Source organism: Macaca mulatta, chromosome 1 (genome assembly GCF_049350105.2).
Source record: "Macaca mulatta isolate MMU2019108-1 chromosome 1, T2T-MMU8v2.0, whole genome shotgun sequence".
NCBI lineage: Eukaryota > Metazoa > Chordata > Mammalia > Primates > Cercopithecidae > Macaca > Macaca mulatta.
Window position 1 is genome coordinate 58321610 of NC_133406.1, and position 19490 is coordinate 58341099.

The 19490-nt window shown below is 41.4% G+C and overlaps 1 protein-coding gene and 1 long non-coding RNA gene across 12 annotated transcripts in view; one reads left to right on the plus strand and one right to left on the minus strand.

Moving 5' to 3' along the window:
• Window positions 1-850, minus strand: part of DDX59 (DEAD-box helicase 59) — a 51060-nt gene extending 50210 nt beyond the window's left edge. For 7 of the 11 annotated variants that reach the window (XR_013417408.1, XM_078002491.1, XM_015120596.3 and 4 more), the window contains exon 1: window positions 727-850. The gene's annotated coding sequence lies outside the window, so the exon portion shown is untranslated. Of the gene's footprint in view, window positions 1-242 lie in introns of all 11 variants that reach the window. The other 4 variants (XM_078002471.1, XM_015120581.3, XM_078002478.1 and 1 more) reach the window with 2 other exon arrangements.
• Window positions 851-1361: 511 nt separating this feature from the next.
• LOC144340888 (uncharacterized) overlaps window positions 1362-19490 on the plus strand; it is a 42813-nt gene continuing 24684 nt past the window's right edge. The window contains exon 1 of the long non-coding RNA XR_013417429.1: window positions 1362-1543. This is a non-coding gene — a long non-coding RNA (uncharacterized LOC144340888). The remainder of the gene's footprint in view (window positions 1544-19490) is intronic.

Consider the following 19490-nt stretch of genomic DNA (forward strand, 5'->3'; position numbering starts at 1 on the left):
TGTACCCCAACTGCCTTGGGCACATGTTCTCAGGACCTCCTGAGGACTGTCACTGGCCATGGTCGCTTGTATTTAGCTCAAAATAAATCTCTTCAAATATTTTTCTGAGTTTGATTCTTTTCATCAACCCCGATCTATACCCATTTACACCAAAAACATATCTGCAAAATTACAGTGATTGGGAAGAAGACTTTTAACCTAATCTGGGGACTATCAAATATCCTAACAAATGTTTTTCTTACAAAAATTCTTTGTTTAAACTGCCAGATTCCAACTTCCAGAAAAATTCCAACAGAAATGCAACTGTACGTGGGGTGGCGGGCAGCGCAGGCACGGCTCTATGCGAGCAGGAAAAAGCTTGGAACTCAAAAGTCTTCCAATGGCGAAAGGGAACGGGCTCATGCCGGGAGGGCGGGCAGCGGCGCAGCCTGCAAATCTCGCCAACGCCCCCCGCATCCCCGCACATTGGCGGGCCCTCCTCTCGGGCGTTGCCTCCCACCCACGCCCGGCGGCACCGCACCCCGAGGCGCTTCACGTCATGGAGCTGCTGAGAGACGGGCGGGGCTCCGGTTCCGGGTAGAGGCCTGGGACACGGGGAACTGTAAGGACGGGGCGGGGGGGGGGGCAGCGCAGAGGCACCCGTTCTCCCTCCGCGGCCTAGCGGCCGGGCTCCAGGAGAAAGGGCAGCAGGACGGCCAGGGGCCCGGGCTTCCGGGGCACGCTCACCAGCGCAGGCCTGAGGCCGCGTCCGCTCCCGCTCGGGGCCGGCTCCCCCTTCCAGGCTCCAGGCCAGGCTTCCGCCCGGCAAGCCCTGACCCGCTGGTCAGGACGGCGGCCCGGGACTGGTGGTGCGGAGCGGAGCGCACAATCCACTTCTCCGGGTTTTGGGAGGGGGCCGCAGCCCGCTTTCCGGGCGGTGGGGAGGCGGGGCCACCATGGGGGCGGAGCTCGGCTGGGAGCCGGCAGTGGCTTGGGAGGGAGGGATGAGGAGAGGGGCGGGAAGGCTCCTCGCGTTTTCACGCCCCCGCCCGGCTCTGGGCTGGCGGTAAATCTCGGAACCGGTCGGGATTGGGCGGGTTCTGGACGGAGGGGCACATTTGGGAATCCTTGGAATAATTTACGTAATGGAGTAGGCTGGGATTGGTGGTTAAGAGTCGGAACGTAAGCAAAGAAGCAGCAGGGCGGCGCGGGGCCTGGCACCCTTAGAAAGTGGGAAGTGTGAGTGTAAAAGGGAGGGGCGCTTCTTCCCGTTGGGCTCAAAAACCCTTTTCTGGCTTTAGTAGAGCCACTCAAAATTCAGAGTCAGCTTGATGTGGCGTATTTGATATGCTGGATAATATTTCCTGCACCACCGCACCCCTCCCCGCCAGCCCCAACACCAACAAGAAAGTAACACAAGTCACGGTTCTTGGTCCTTGTGGGCTGACATTTCCCTGTTTTGCCAACCTCTGGAGCCACGTGTCCCAAGCAGTTTGTAGTTGAGAAGTGATGGGGGAAAGGAGACAGCACGGGAGAGGAAGGAGGGAAGCCAGCTTACATTCAGGTGCCTTAAGTAAATATTTTCGATGTAATATTCGATACATACAAAATAGCTATTTACCAAATATGTAAAATGTAAAGTATACTAATGAAAGTATCACTCCACCACGTTATCAGTATTTAGCATGTATCCATGCATCTCCAGGATTCTACTCCTGGCCTCTTAGCTCACCACCATCTTCCGTTTTGTCCCTCTTTGTCATTTTTAGTGGTTTTATCATATTTGGATGCATTCCTAACTGTGTATTCGTGTATTTTTCTTTTTGAGCTTTATAAAATTATATATAGCCTGGAATTGCTTTTTATCGCTCAACATTTGTTTTTTTGATTCATCCAAGTTGTTAAGTGTATTAACAGAACATTTATTTCTTACTGCCCAGTCAAAAGGAAGTTTTCTCCTGTTGGGAATGTATTCAATACTGTAGCCGGTAGGATTATAAATGCGCTTTAAGTATTTTCTTTTTTGATAGGAATCACACAGACTAAATGTATCAACTTCCCAAGTTTGTAGGTCACATACCTATGACAGAACTCTTTTCCTGGGTTTTGTGAAATTTGTAATTGTTGTAATTTCTTTTGCCATTATAAAAAATATTCACTTTTGAACCTAATTTTTATTCATAATTCTGAATCTTTTTCTTTAAAAGCCTCACTCTTCTCCAATTATATAAGCTCATACCCCACAAAACCTGAATCTGCCCCTAGTAATTACTAACAGGGCTAGTAGGAGCATTCTTGTTCACCTTCTGTACTTGCGCTGGACTCTAATTTGAACCTAGGAGCAGCACTACGGCATCAGAGGCTATGGGGGCTGTTCAGCTTTCAAAGATAATGCAGAATTGTTTTCAAAGTGGTTGTACCAATCTGTACGGCCGCCAGTACCGACCACAATTCTCTCTAATCCTCGTTATTTTCACACTTCTTAGTTTTTGCTAGTCTACCCAGAATAAATACCATGTTTTTGTCTTCATTTGCATTTCGTAATTACTGATAAGGTTGAGCACTTTGAAATATGTTGATTATTCCTTCATGTTTTCTCTTCCCCTTCTAAGGGGGTGTGTGTGTGTATACATATATAAGTGTATATATAACGTATATATGTATATATAATGAATAACAATCTTGTTAATTGTGTGTGTTGCAGATATCTTTCTGTTTATAGTGTGCGTTTTAAAATAAAAAAAAATTTTTTTTACTTATTTTGAAAAAAAATCAACCTTATCAAAAAGTTTCAGGATTAATGAACTCCTGTATGCCCATCACATAGGTTCACAGTTTGCTATATTTGTGTGTAGGAGATACGATATATAAAAAATATGTATACTATATATATATATATTTTTTTTTTTTTCTGAACCATTTGGGAGTACGTTGTAGCATATGTCTCCAAAGACAATGATACTCTCTTTTATACTCACAGAAAAATGTTCCAATTGAGGTTGTTTGTTTTTTGAGACAAGGTCTCACTCTGTCACCCAGGCTGGAGTGCAGTGGTGCAATCTCGGCTCATTGCAACCACCTCCCGGGCTCAAGTGAGGCTCCCACCTCAGCATCCCGAGTAGCTAGGACTACAGGCACACCCCACCACGCCTGGAATTTTTTTGTTGTTAGAGATGGGGTTTTGCCATGTTGCCCAGAATGGTCTCCAACTGCTAGGCTCAAGCGATCCACCTGCCTTGGCCTCCCAAAGTGCTGGGATTACAGGTATGAGCCACTGGGCCTGGCTGAAATTTAGGTAGTTTAACATTGATATAGTACGAGTAGCTAACGTGCAGTCTTTATTGAAAATTTACCAGTTGTTCCATTAAGATGTTTTAGAGCTATTTTTTTCCCCTAATCCAGGATTTAGTCCAAAATATTTTCATTTTCTTTATGAAGTCTTTTTTTCCTCTCTCTGTTTTTTATTTTATTTTTTTAAAGAGACAGGATCTTCTCTCTGTCACTCAGGCTGGAGTACAGTAGCCCGATCATGCTGTATGGCTTGTCTATGGTCAATTTTTATATATTTTTAAAACCAGAGAAGAATGTTTATTTACCAATAGATAGATACATGATACTTGCAAATAAATCAAACTTGGTATTTCAGATATTTTGTGTCTTTACTAATGTTCATGTTCAGATTTCCCCATCAGTATTTCCCCATCAGTATTTCTCTTACCTGTTAGTAGATAAAATAGATCAAGCAATCCATCTCCCATTGTAAAGGTAGATGTGTTCATTTCTCCCTGTAGTCCGGCAATTTTAGTTTTGTGTATTTGGGGGGCCATTTTATTTTAGAATCAATATTTGTAAAGCAATTTAAGCATTAATGTGTCATAGAATCTTAGGTTTGAATGCATTCATCAGAGTCCAATCACCACCCCTTGCTACTCTCCATACCCTTGTAGGAGGAATTATTTTATATCACCCTGCTACAGGACCAACCGGCTTGTTGAATGCTTTTAGAGACAGGGTGCCTCCCACCTTACAGGGCAGTCCAGTTCTTCACTGGAGAGCTCCATGATTATAGTTACTATTTAATTAGACTGTCTATGGCTAGGCATTGTGCAAAGCATTTTAGACACATTGTCATATTCAGTTCTCACTGTAATCTTATAAAGTAGGCATTTTATCCCCATTGTACTAATGAAGAAACAGGTTAAGGTAATTAAGCAACTTGCCCAAGGTCACACAGCTAGGTAGTGGCACAGCAGGAATTTAAGCCCAGGTCTGTCTCCTAAATCCACTAGACTACACTGCCTTCAAGCTTTTCTTTAAGTATAAAACCATGTCCCTTTAAGTTTCAATCAGGAAACCTGGTTCCAAAACCATGTTTAGTGTTCCTAAAATTCCCAATCTGTTGGAAACCTTAGACATAACTCACACTCACGTGTTCCATTACTGTGCCCAACTTTCCTTAGTTTTCTTATGGAAGCTTTAGACCTTTGCTGTATATGTTTGTATTCTTATTGTTACTTTTGGAAAAGTAGCCAATCTTGATGAGCAGGATGATTCATTCTGAATGAATGAATGAAGCCTAGTGAGTTGCAACTCATTTCTACATGTGAGTAAGGATGCTGGGTGAAGCCTAATTTTTTTTTTTTTTTTTTTTTTTTTTTTTTTTTGAGGCGGAGTCTCGCTCTGTCGCCCAGGCTGGAGTGCAGTGGCGTGATCTCGGCTCACTGCAAGCTCTGCCTCCCGGGTTCCCGCCATTCTCCTGCCTCAGCCTCCCGAGTAGCTGGGACTACAGGCGCCGCCACCACGCCCGGCTAATTTTTTTGTATTTTTAGTGGAGACGGGGTTTCATTGTGTTAGCCAGGATGGTCTCGATCTCCTGACCTCCTGATCCGCCCGTCTCGGCCTCCCAAAGTGCTGGGATTACAGGCTTGAGCCACCGCGCCCGACCGAAGCCTAATTTTTAACATCAAGTTCTTCACCTTTCAAGGTTAATAAGTCAAACCTCAGAGCCACTCAGGTCTCACTTGTGACTCTTTCCCACTCTGTGTTCTTTAATCAAAAAGCTCAGAATCAGATTTCCTCGTAGGTCTCACCAGAGCACAGTATAATTAATCTAAACTCCCATTTCTGTTTTCTTCACGAAAGATCTTCACTGACATGGTTTTATGATGGTTTTTTAATTGTGGGGCCACAGAAAACATTATTTATATTAGGTCACATGGAAATCACAGATGGCGTTACTAATACAATTTTAATACGCTTTATGGCAGGGAGGGACGGGAAAGTATACAAGGGTGACTCAATTAGGCAAGAGTTGTGGAATGCATACATCCTACTTAACCATTCTAAGAGTTTGCCTTAAGCTGTGTCTTAGAACAGGAAATGCTGCAATAATGTGAGCTGACCTGTATGTTATTCTCATGTGCTGTTGAAACATGTATAGAAATAATAATGCCTAGCATTCTTTCATCTCGGGAAACTTCAGTCTCACACGTATTAGTTTATAGCTACTCCTTACTCTTTTAATATGTGAGGCTTGGAAAGCCTGTATAAATTTTCATCAAGGTGGAGACAGGAAAGCACAGTTTAATAGTATTTGACTGCCATTGATTTTTTTTTTTTCTACTGGTATCACAATGAATCAGATCAGAACTTGGACCTCAGTACTTTTTCTGCCTTGGCATCTTTTCCTGATAAGTAGTATGACCAAGTATTCAAATTCTAAGAATTGAACTATTTACTCATTCAACAGATTTATGGCATTTGCCATGTGCCCAGAACTGGGAATATAATGATGAAATAGGAAGTCATAGTCTCTGCCCTCACCAAGCTTCCAGCAGGCAGGTGAAGGAGGGGGACAGACAATTCCATAGTAAGTGCTGTTAAGGGAATTACAGAGTTTCATAGGAATGTAAGGATGGATACATAAGCCAGACCTGCTGAATCAGGGAAAGCTTCCCAGAGGAAATGGCATCTAAACTGAGATCTAAAGGCTGAAGAGGAATTGGGGCAATTAAAATAGGAAAAAGAAGAGGAAGGAAAGGCCCAAAGTGAGGTATAGCACATCCAAGGAACTGAAATAAGTTAGATATTAGTCTTCTTAGATCAAGTTATACTGCAGCAACAAATGACCCCAAAATGTCAGTGGCATTTAACAGCAGAGATTTATTTCTTTATGCTGCAATATGGAGAAATGATTGCAGGGGATGCTAAAATACGGAGAGAAGATTGTAGAGGGTAAAACCAAGGTGGGAAGCTGAGGCAATAGTTCAGCCTGAAGAGGAGATGGCCTGAACTTTAGGGTGGCCTGAAGTAGTGGCAGTGGAGAAAAAGAGAAGTAGACAGAATAAAGAGATAAAGAAAAAGTTAGGTCAATAGTTCTTCTTGATAGATAGGACATAGAGGGTGAAGGAGACAGAGTCATGGTTGACACTCAAGTTCAATATGCACTACATAGCTTTATAGTAACCACAAAACATAACATGACGATGAAAACTTTTATAGAGAGGAATTTAATACTTATGATAAGATGATAAACATTTTAATGTAATAATCTTAGAAATGTCATCCTACTAATCTCATATACATCATAGAGTTTGTGATCTCAGTGATCACTATTATTTTTTCTGCTCAAACTCCTGGTACAGATACATTCACAGAAGTATATAATTCTTGACAGCAAAGCTTCTGGGATGACAACTTAGGAAATGCCGAATTAAAATGAGATCTGTTTTATCACTCCACATTCATCCTAAAACTTGAACTTAGAAAGATGTCATTGAATGGTTAGAAAAATAGACAGCTACTGAACTATAAAATCTACCCTTGTAAACTTCAGCAAAGGGAGGCTCAGGCAGGTTTCCCTAGATTCAATATTGCAAGGATGTCATACTCTGAGGACATCATATAAGAGCTATGACCATTAGCATACTTAGAAACCTGCTGCCAGTATGACCGGGCGCGGTGGCTTACGCCTGTAATCTCAGCACTTTGGGAGGCCAAGGTGGGCGGATCATCTGAGGTCAGGAGTTCGAGACCAGCCTGGCCAATATGGTGAAACCCCATCTCTACTAAAAAATACAAAAATTAGCCTGGCGTGGTGGCAAGCACCTTAATCCCAGCTGGGGGGCAGAGGCAGGAGAACCATTTGAACCTGGGAGGCAGAGGTTCCGGTGAGCCAAGATAAAGCCATTGCACTCAAACAAGGGGGACAAGAGAGAGACTTCTCTCAAAAAAAAGGAAAAGAAAAGAAAAGAAAAGAAACCTGCTATCAATATACATTAATTTTCCAGAGGAAAAAGTATTGTGCTGGATTCTCCCTTTCAAGATTAGGCATGTTCATGGAACATTAAACTCTCGAAAGATGAAGAGAAGAGCATCTTAGGTTTTCCCAAGGCAACTCTAAATTTCTCGGCAGGGGACAAATCGGATCACCAAATCAGATATTCTTTTATCTGGCAACAACCTCCTTTTCTTCCAGCTTTACTTTGTTCAACTTCTCCCATCATGATCATTTTCAACCACACTGGGACCATTAGTCTATTAATTTCTCTCCCAACATGTCTGTCATCTTCTGTCTTCCTTTTTCATCATACCCCACTTATATTGTGTACTTTCAGGATTTCTTTAAGCACTCCAAGGAGCCTGAGGTATTTTACAGAAATGTTCTAGCACTGCACAGATGGCTGTACTGATTAAGAGTGTTGCTTTGTAACCATGGGCTAAGGAGTTGATCCTCCGGCATCTTCCAAAGGTAACCTATGAGTGTGCATGTTTTTTTTTTTTTTCCTTAGTCACTAAGGACTCAAGGATTTTTTTTTTTTTTTTTTTTTTTTTTTTCATTTTTTGAGACAGAGTCTCACTCTGTCGCCAGGCTGGAGTGCAGTGGCACAATCTCGGCCCACTGCAGCCTCTGCCTCCTGGGTTCAAGCGATTCTCCCCTCTCAGCCTCCCGAGTAGCTGGGATTATAGGCATTTGCCATCATGCCCAGCTAGTTTTTGTATTTTTATAGAGACAGAGTTTCAGCATGTTGGCCAGGCTGGTCTTGAACTCCTGACCTCAGGTGATTCGCCCGTCTCGGCCTCCCAAAGTGCTGCGATTACAGATGTAAGCCTCTGCGTCTGGCAGACTCAAAGATTTATTTTTATTTATTTATTTTTTGAGACAGGATCTTGCTCTGTTGTCCAGCTGGAGTGCTGTGGCATGATTTAGGGTCACTGCAGCCTTGACCTCCCTGGCTCAAGCGATCCTCCTGCCTCAGCTTCCTGAGTAGCTGGGATTATAGGCACAGTACCACGCCCAGCTAATTTTTTAAAAATTTTTTGTGGAGATGTGTTTCTCACTGTGTTGCCCAGGCTGGTCTCCATCTCCTAGACTGAAGTGATCTTCCTGCCGCTGCCTCCCAAAGTGCTGAGATTATGGGTGTGAGTTACTGTGTTAGGCCAGACTTAAGAATGTTTAACATATTTGATGCATTTCGGTTCACTGCACTTACTACTCTTTCTGAAGCTTAAATTGTCCCATCTTTGACAGTGGGAACCTCTTCAAGGTGGCTTTAGGGTCTTTTTGACACATAAAACCCAGTAGTCTTTGAAAGCTTCCTTGCTTTCTGGTGTGATGGAGCTTGTTGCCAGCTCTTCTTACTTTTTTTTTTTTTTTTTGAGATGGAGTCTCGCTTTGTTGCCCAGGCTGGAGTGCAATGATGGGATCTTGGCTCACTGCAACCTCCGCCTCCCAGGTTGAAGCGATTCTCATGCCTCAGCCTCCGGAGTAGCTGGGACTACAGGCACATGCCACCACGCCTGGCTAATTTTTGTATTTTTAGTAGAGACCGGGTTTCGACATGGCCAGGCTGGTCTCAAACTCCTGACCTCAGGTAATCCACCCACCTCGGCCTCCCAAAGTGCTGGGATTACAGGCGTGAGCCACCACGCCTGGCCCATCTTACATTATTTTTGTCCCAGACTGAGAATCAGCCATTTCTATCAGGAGCCTGGGTTTCTGATTCCGTTTAACAGAAAATGGTATTTACAGGCCACAGCCTAGGCATGAGGATGCTAATTGCTACTAAATTGGTTATGGTTTCTAAGCCTTTTTAGTGGACAGAGCTCCGACATTCCTTTTTTCTTTTTTAGGAGAAAAAAATCATAAGTTCATTTTATTCAAATTTAGGATTACAAGGTTTTTATTTAACTTTAAAAAGTTAAAAGGTTTTTAATTGAAAAGTTTTAAATTGTATTCTGATATCACTTTTACACTGAAAATTTTAGTTTCTAAGAATATTAATGGCCAGGAGTGGTGGCTCACACCTGTAATCCCAGCACTTTGGGAGGTGGAGGTGGATGGATCACCTGAGATCAGGAGTTTGAGACCAGCCTGGACAACATGTCGAAACCCCATCTCTACTAAAAATACAAAAATTAGCCAGGCATGGTGGTGCGCACCTGTAGTCCCAGCTACTCAGGAGGCTGAGGCAGGAGAATTGCTTGAACCCAGGAGGTGGAGGTTGCAGTGAGCCGAGATCACACCAGTGCACTCCAGCCTGGGCGACAGAGCGAGACTCCATCTCAAAATAAATAAATTTTAAAAATTAATATAATTTTATTGTTATACATAAAATGGTTTCAGAATAATAATACCAAAATTATTACTAACTATATAATTACTGAAAATAGTTTAAAATGTCTTTGACTTTTTAAAAATTCCAGATATATTCTAGTAAGGATGCATAGTCAAATTATTGTGTTTTAAAACCACATGAAATAATCTTTTCTGTATGGTTAAGCCACTAAGTCAATTGGAAGGATGGATTTATTTGTTTCCTTTTGCTTTTGATTTTCATGAATTGATTTTCTTTTCCATTTTGATTTAACCTGGTTTTATAATTTTATAAACCTGTCTCAGCTACTTGGGAGGCTGAGTCGGGAGAATCACTGAAGCCCCAGAGTATGAGGCTATAGGGTGCTATGATCATACCTGTGAATGATCTGTACTCCTGTTTAGGCTACATAGCTAGTCCTATCTCTAAAAAAATGAAAACAAAAGCACAATACATTTACAGGGTTTGAAATCAAATCTACAAAACAATGTATATTCCGAAAACTTTAGCTTTTATTCCTGGTCCTTCCACCCTATTCCTTCCCTCCCCCATAGGTTACTTAATTTTTTTTTTTAATTCAAAAATTATTTTGTCTATCCTTCCAGTTTTTTTTTTTTTTTTTGAGACGGAGTCTCGCTCTGTCGCCCAGGCTGGAGTGCAGTGGCCGGATCTCAGCTCACTGCAAGCTCCGCCTCCCAGGTTTACGCCATTCTCCTGCCTCAGCCTCCCGAGTAGCTGGGACTACAGGCGCCCGCCACCTCGCCCGGCTAGTTTTTTGTATTTTTTTTAGTAGAGGCGGGGTTTCACCGGGTTAGCCAGGATGGTCTCGATCTCCTGACCTCGTGATCCACCCGTCTCGGCCTCCCAAAGTGCTGGGATTACAGGCTTGAGCCACCGCGCCCGGCCTATCCTTCCAGTTTTGAAAATATAAGCAAGTATTTTATATCTGTGTGTGTGTATATATATATGTGTGTGTGTAAATATATATACCTTTTAGATAAACAGAAGCATACTGCAGATACTTTTTCCACCTTCTTTTCAGTTGACAACATATCCTAGAGATTGCTTCATGGCAGTGTATAAAAATATTCTTCATTTCTTTCCACTTCTCCTTTGGGTGCACTATAGTTCCAGTCTCTTGCAGATAACCATTTGAGCTGTTTCCAGTTATTTTCTATTACAAGTGCTGCAGTGTATAGCCTTCCAGACACTTTATTAAGCTTTTATAAGTATGATCATATTTTATGGAATCTGAAACCCCATTGATTATAAGTGACACCATTACTCTATATAACACTAAAAAAGAAAAACACCCTGCCAATTAACTGTAAAATGCCATTGATTGTAAAATGAATCTCAATTTCAGAGCTGTAAAATGTAAAAAGAGCATACATCTTAACATTTAGGAAATTAAAATCTCGTGTAATCCTCGTAACAACCTAAAAGGAAGGCACATATAACTACTATGAGCTCCATGAACTTTTTCTTGTTTTTGGCTCTAATACATTTTTTTAAAAATACTTTTTAATATTTTAAAAATAGAGATGGGGGCGGGGGTCTCACTGTGTTGGCAAGGCTGGTTTTGAACTTCTGGCCTCAAGCAATTCTCTTGCCTCGGCCTCCCAAAGGGCTGGGATTACAGGCATGAGCCATCATACCTGGCCATTTGGCTCTAATCTCAGCCCCATTCAAGGAGAAGTGTGTCTAATAGTGCATAGTAGACACTTAAATATTTGTTGAATAAATGAATGAGCCCCCATTTTACAAATGAAGAAACTCTGAGGTACAAAGTTTAAGAAACCTGCCTGAGAGCAATCATTTACTGGCAGAGCCTGGATTTGAACCAAGAAAGTTACAACTCATACCTGCTGCACTCCCCGCTATAAATTTATGAGTACCCGACCGGGTGTGTTGGCTCACACCTGTAATCCCAGCCAGCACTTTGGGAGGTTGAGGTGGGCAGATCACCCGAGCTCAGGGGATCAGCTTGGGTAACATTGTGAAACCTCATCTCTATCAAAAATACCAAAAAAAAAAAAAAAAAATTAGCTGGGCATAGTGTCGTGTGCCTGTGGTCCCAGCTACTTGGGGCTGAGGTTGGAGGAGGATCCTTTGAGCCTAGGAGGTGGAGGTTGTAGTGAACCAAGATCCAGTCTCGCCACTGCACTCCAACCTGGGTGACTCAAGGAGACCTCATCTCAAGTAATAATAATAATAATAATAATAATAATAATTCATGATTACCAGTTACAAAGGGGCCCTCAATAATCCTATTGCTTTCCTCTGGTCAACTTGCTCTTCCATTGCAGCAACAATGATTGTAAACCATCACTCCCTCCAAGCCTCAAAAATCCCCTCTCTCAGCTCCCCTGGACCCACTCCCTGACTGATTAGAGAACCTTGCCTCCTATTTCATAAACAGCATGAAGCCATGACATAAGACCCCTCTCAGTTTCTTACCAAACATGCAGATCTTCCTGCATCATCAGTAATTCTCTCCTCCTTCCTTCTGTGCTACATAGGATGTGCCCTTTGTCCTACCAAAGGCTGATTCCTCCAATGGGGCTGGGGATTCTATCCCTCCTGCCTTAACACTAGTAGTTACCCCTTTTTGCCCTGTAAATTCAGCCTGTCCCTCTGTATGAGTTAGGATTCAGCTTGGCTGCATATAAGAAAAAAATCAAATTAATTGTGGCCTAAATGAGAGAAATGTTTTTCGCTCTCACATATTTATTTACATTTTAATTGGTCTGAGTATGTGATGCTTGTATAAAAAGTAAAAGGTACGAACTGTACTCCTACCCTTACCTCAGTCACCTAGCTCCTCAACCACTCTTTTAAGTTTAAAAATAGCATGTAAAGCGACAGGAATGGAAATGGTCACTTGGGAGTATGCATAAACGGAGAGAAGAGAAGCAGGGACAAGGACTTTGGCACTCCTGCTTTTAAAGACTGAGCCGAAGAAGAACTGGCAAATGATCTAAGAATAAATGTCATTGAAGAAGGAAGGAAACCCAGAGATTGTTTTGCCCTAGAAGCAAAAGAAGAAAGTATTTCAAGGAGAAGTATGTCTAATATCTCTTAGATATTCGAGTAAAATAAAAACAGAGAAGTGACTGTTATATCTGGCAGAATGGAAGCCATTAGTGACTTGGACTAGAGGAATCTCAGGGGAAATAGACTGAGGAGAAAATGTAGGGTAAAAGGCTAATCAGCAATTATGGTCAACTCAAGAAGTTTTGTTATGAAGGGGAGCAGAGAAACTTGCCTGGGGCTGGAGGGAGACATGTAGTCAAGATATTTTTTTTCTCTCTTGAGATAGGAGCTATTATGGCATATTGTTTGCTGGTGGAAATAAACCATGGGAAAGGGAGAAGTTGATTATACAGGTGAGGGAATAATTTCCAGAGCAAAGTCCTTGAAGATGCAAGATTTGCATGGGCTCCAGAACACAAACAGAAGGGCTAGCCTTTGAAATGCAAGAACGCTTGATCCATGGAACTAGGAGGTAACTCACAATGGGTACATACAAAAGCAGACTGTAGTTTGAGTGGTCATTGTCTGCTTTGATTTTTTTTTTTTCTGAGACAGAGTCTCGCCCTGTTGCCCAGACTGGAGTGCAGTGGCGTGATCTCAGCTCACTGCAACCTCCGCCTCCCAGACTCAAATGATTCTCCTGCCTCAGCCTCCTGAGGATCACCACACCTGGCTAATTTTTTATATTTTTGGTAAAGACGGGGTTTCATCATGTTGGCCAGGCTGGTCTCGAACTCCTGACCTCAAGTGATTCGACCACCTCAGCCTCCCAAAGTGTTGGGATTACTGGTGTGAGCAACGGTGCCTGGCTGTCTACTTTGATTTATTCATTTTTTGTTAAAGCTGTCGGTAAGAGTGGGGCCACAGCGGGGGTTGTCGGGAGGTGGTATCATTTAGAAGCTTTGAAAAGACAGAAGACGTGAACTAGTCTTTTTGAAGTGTGGGAAAGAGAACATTTACAGTAGGATTGTCAAATATGCTAAGTACCCAACTGAGATTTTGGTCCATGAATTTAAAGAAAACTAATGGACATGGTGAATAAGATCAGCTGAGCACTATTTGGCTGCTCTCATGCAGGCCCAGAGTGAGTAGATTGTTGGGTATAAGCAGAGTTGGAGGCTTTCCTAATTGAATGCAACAGGGTAAGCTCAGGGAGAGAGGGGCAAGGGTTTTAAGGGTGTTTGCAAGGGAGTCATTATAAACATGAGCTGTGGCTTTTAGGCTAGCTAAAGAAAAAGACGTGAGGACACGGATAGCTGATTATAGTTGAGAAAATGATAGAGTCTAAGGATGAGAGTTCTTCATGGAGTTAAAGAACTGCTGAAGCAGGAGTTCTTGAGAAGAGAATCCAGAAGGATGGGGGATGCTGGTCAGAGAATAGGACTCTGGAAGTTATAGTGTCAGAAGTGTGCAGTGATTGTCATGACAAAAAGAATGCCATGGTTGTCTGAGGGGGCACGGAGGATCAGATGATCAGAGGCCAAAAAGACTGAGGAACTGAGAGGCCAAGATGTCAGATGGAATATCTACATGAATAGTGAAATCACTTTAAAAAGAGAGAGAGAGCGAGAGAGAGAGAGAGAGACATGAAAAGGAGAGCAGTGAGCCAAGTGGGTGAGGACTATTTGTGTCTTGAATCAAGACAGGCCTGGGCTTCACAGGTTTTGGCTTTCCAAGGGGAGGATATTTCCAAGAAAAAAAGGAAGAGAGACATAAAGCAAAATGAAAGGAAAAAGCCAAGAGAGTTTGTCCCAGCCCTGCGTTCTACTGTGGTTGCCTGATTGTGAACTGCGAATGCATTTTACTCTTAACTTAGGACTGCTCAAGTCTGAGCATTCGAGTAGGGCCATAGTGGACGTAAGAACACAGTTCTTAGCCCGTTCTCCATATGTATATATGGGCTTTTTTATCTGCTGGAAGTATCCACAGATTTCATTAGACTCCCAAAGTGAGCATGACTCCAAAAGGTCAAGAGCCATCTCAAAGATCAGAATGTGTTCCCTATAAAGGGGAGATAAGTAAAATCACAGTCAGTTGCACTATAATATTAATGATAATAACAACGATAATGATAATGGCTGATACTTATTGAGTACTTTCTTCTTCTTCTTTTTTTTTTTTTTTTTTTTGTGAGATGAGGTTTCACTCTGTTGCCTAGTCTGTAGTGTAGTGGCACAATCATAGCTCACTGTAGCCTTGAGCTCCTGGGCTCAAGCAGTCCTCTTGCCTCAGCCTCCCAGGTAGCTGAGACTACAGGGACTATAGGCACAAGCCACCATGGCTGGCTAATTTTTTTTTTAATTTTTAATTTTGTAGAGACAGAGGTCTCACTTTGTTGCCCAGGCTGGTCTCGAACTTCTGGCTTCAAGCAATCCTCCTGCCTTAGCCTCCCAAAGTGTTGGTATTATAAGCCTGAGCCATTGTGCCTGGCCTTTATTGAGTATTTTCTATGTGCCAGGTCTCATGCAAGAGAAAACATGCCCTGAGCAAACATTTTGAGCAATCTGGTCTGTGTCAGTGAGGTGCCTCACAAGAAATGAGTAAAAAGGCATTCCATTTTAAATATCAGTCTTTAGTGAGTTGGTTACCGTGAGTCCTTTCATCAGAGACCAATCAACTCTGAATCACTGATCAACTTTACTTTCAGAACTTACATAGCTAACTTCACTTGGTGACCACATTGATATAAAGTAACCAAGTGAGTCCTTGCTGGAGTAGTCACCCTGTCTCTGTAAATCTATATCTTATTGATTGCTTCATTAGGTGACTCTCTTCATAGTGTTTTCTTTCAATGGCAATTTACTCTGTGAGGCAAAATAAGGCAGTACTACGTACAGAAAATAAAAATAAAAATAACATTAAAATTTGAGATTTTTGTTTGGATGTCACGGCTCACGCCTATAATCCCAGCATTTGGGGAGGCTGATGCAGGAGGATCCCTTGAACCCAGGAGTTCAAGACCAGCCTGGGCAACATAGTGAGACCTCATCTCTACAAGAAACTAAAATGTGTGTGTGTGTGTGTGTACACACACGTATATTTATACATGTATATACATAATTTGAGATCTTTAAGAGATGGGGAAAAGTTGGTTATTTGACTTAATCTATCAAAAACTTCCAGGTTTGAGATATCTTCTTACAAATCATTGATAAAATGTGAATTCAAAATTTGTCAAGATTTTTAAATGATAATATCCAGCTTTAGTAAGCATATAAAGAAACTCACGCTCTTGTACATTGCTAGTAAAATAATACAATAGCAGTATTTTTTAATCAAGTTCTTAAAAATATTTGTACTTAGCAATTTTCTTTCTAGGTTTTTTCTTATGGTGTAGTTGCTGATACAAATAGAGCTATATTTTGGGGGTGTTTATTATGTTAAAGATAATGTTATTCTGAAAACAATCTCTTAAGCATTGAGTAAGAGATTAGTTTAACTAATCTGTATAATGGAATATAATGCAACCGTTAAATATTAGGTTGAATAGGCCAGGCACGGTGGCTCACGCTTGTAATCCCAGCACTTTGGGAGGCCAAGGCAGGCAGATCACGAGGCCAGGAGATCGAGACCATCCTGGCTAACACAGTGAAACCCCATCTCAACTAAAAATACAAAAATTAGCCGGGTGTGGTGGTGGGCGCCTGTTATCCCAGCTACTTGGGAGGCTGAGGCAGGAGAATGGTGTGAACCCGGGAGGCGGAGCTTGCAGTGAGCCGAGATCAGCCACTGCACTCCAGCCTGGGCGACAGATCGAGACTCCGTCTCAAAAAAAAAAAAAATTAGGTTGAATATTTAATGACATGAGAGGATATTAATGGTCTATTAAGAGAAAAAAGTTAAAAACTGCATGCTTGGTATGACTCAATGGTTTTGAAAAAATAAATGTGAAAAATACATATGAAAAAAGGTGATTTCATAACAAATATTAATAGTTGCACAAGGATAGACATATAGGTCAGAAAAATAGAATTGAAAGTCCAGAAATAAACCCTTTCACTTATGGTCAATTGGTTTTGAACAAGGGTGTCTAGCCAATTCAATGAGGGTAAAGAATAATCTTTTCAATAAATGTTGCCTGGATGACTGGATATCCATGTATGAAAGAATTAAGTTTGCCGGGTGTTGTGGCTCATACCTGTAATCCCAGCACTTTAGGAGGCTGAGGCGGGCAGATCACCTGAGGTCAGGAGTTCAAGACCAGCCTGACCAACATGGAGAAACCCCATCTCTACTAAAAGTACAAAATTAGCTGGGTGTGATGGCACATGCCTGTAATCCCAGCTACTTGGGAGGCTGAGGCGGGAGAATCGCTTGAACCTGGGAGGCGTATGTTGCGGTGAGCCCAGATCACACCATTGCACTCCAGCCTGGGCAACAAGAGCAAAACTCCGTCTCAAAAAAAAAAAAAAAATAAGTTTAACCCCAGTCTCACACTTACCACAAATTAAATCAAATGGATCAGACTCTCATGTCAGAGCTAACGTTAGAAACTTTGTAGAAGAAAATACAGGTGCAATTTTCATGACCTTGAGTCAGACAAAACCTTCTAAGTTACAACACCAAAAGTGTAAGAGACAAAAGGAAAAAATAGATAAATTAGACTTCATCAAGTTAAAAACTTCTGTGCTGCAAGTGATACTATCATGAAAATAAAAGACAATTCATAGAATGGGATAAATGATTTATAATTAATATATATCTGATAAGAGACTTGTATCCAGAATTTATAATGAGGTCTTAATAACTTTTAAAAATAACGAAATTTTTAAAAGGACAGAGGATCTGAATAGACCCTTTTCCATAGAAGATATACAGATAACCAATACATGAAAAGATGCTCAGCATCATTAGTCGTTAGAGAAATGCAAATCAAAACTACAATGAGATACCACTTCACACCCACTAGGATAGCAATATGTATATATATATATGTATAGAGAGAGAGAGTTGGCAGACAATATAAAGGTTTGTCAGGATGTGGAGAAATTGGAACCTTTATACATTGCTGATGGGAATGTAAAGTGGTACAGCCATTTTGGAGAATAATTTAGCAGTTCCTCAAAATATTAAACGTATGGATACCATATGACCCAGAAATTTCAGTCTCCTAGATTCTAAGAGAATTAAACACAAGTATTCAAACAAAAATGTGTACATGAATATTTAGAGCAGCATTATTCATAACAGTCAGCAAGTGGAAACAACCCAATGTCCATAATAAACGGATAAACAAATTATGTTACATACATACAATGGAATACTAATCAGCAATTTTAAAAAATTAAGTACTGATACCGGCTACAACATGGAGGAATCTTGAAAACATGATGCCAAGTGAAAGAAATCAGTTGTAAAAGACCACATACTGTGATTCTGTTTATATGAAATATCCAGAATAGGCAAATCTCTAGAGACAAAAAGTAGATTAGTAGTTGCTTAGGACTGAGTAGGGGGAAATGTGTGTTAGGGGAAATGGGGAGTGATGCTAATAGGTTTCTTTCTGGGGTGATGAAATGTTCTAAAACTAGGTGCTGATGATGGTACAACTCTAAATACACTTTAAAAAAATAGAGTCATACACTTTCAATGGGTGAATTATATGGGATGTGAATCTCAATAAAGCTGTTAAAAGTGTTAACAGTAGTTATCTCTGGATGGTGGGCTTATGGTGATTTTTTTTTCTTTTTCTTCATATATATGTTCTACAATAAAGAAGTATTGCTGGGCACGGTGGCTCACGCCTGTAATCCCAGTACTTTGGGAGGCTGAGGCGGGCAGATCACGAGGTCAGGAGTTCGAGACCAACCTGGCCAACATAGTGAAACCCTGTCTCTACTGAAAATACAAAAATTAGCAGGGTGTGGTGGCACGTGCCTGTAGTCCCAGCTACTTGGGAGGCTGAGGCAGGAGAATCGCTTGAAACCGGGAGGCATAGGTTGCAGTGAGCTGACATTGTGCCATTCTCTCCAGCCTGGGTGACAGAGTGAGATTCTGTCTCAAAAAAATAAATATAAATTAAAAAATGAATAAAAAAGTGTTTTTAGTTGTAAGAAAAAAGGAACAGTTACTGGTTTTAGTGGATTATCTCAACAAGGCAACAGAATTAAGTAGAGCATTTCAGGGGTTTGAGAGCATTTTTTTTTTTTTTTTTTTTTTTTTTTTTGAGACAAAGTCTCACTCTGTTGCCCAGGCTGGAGTGCAGTGGTGTGATTTCGGCTCACTGCATCCTCCACCTTCCAGGCTCAAGCAATTCTTTCTCAGCCTCCTGAGTAGCTGGGACAACAGGCGCCCACCATCACGCCCGGCTAATTTCCACCATTTACCCAGGCTGGTCTCGAACTCCTGAGCTCAGGTGATCCACCTGCCTTGGCCTCCCAAAGTGCTGGGATTACAGGTGTGAGCCACCGCCCCCAGCCAAAAGCATTCTTAAATACTTGTCCCTGGAAGAAAACTGCTCCATTCTCCCATTCCATTTCCCACATCTTATTGTTCTTTACTGTAAAATAGAAGTTTTTTCCCTTAAAATAATGAAACCTGTGTTTCTATTTTCTTTATTTTATGCAGTATTCATTTCAGGCTGAATGCCTTTTCATTTTTGACTTCTCATTATTTGCTGCATCATAAGAAACTTCTACACTTCAAAATCTTAATTTTTATGGGAATGCATTCAGTATGCTTTCAGAAATGGAGCTTAATACTTTAATCCAATTTAACAGATTGCATTCTTGCTCTTTCCTTATCCCAGGACCAGATATCATTTGGTTATAATCCCTTAACAGTTATAAATATTAACAACAATGAATGCAGCTTGCAAAAAAATTAAATTTCAATTTGACAGTGTAATAATGTGCTGCGAGAATTAAAATGACTTGTTAA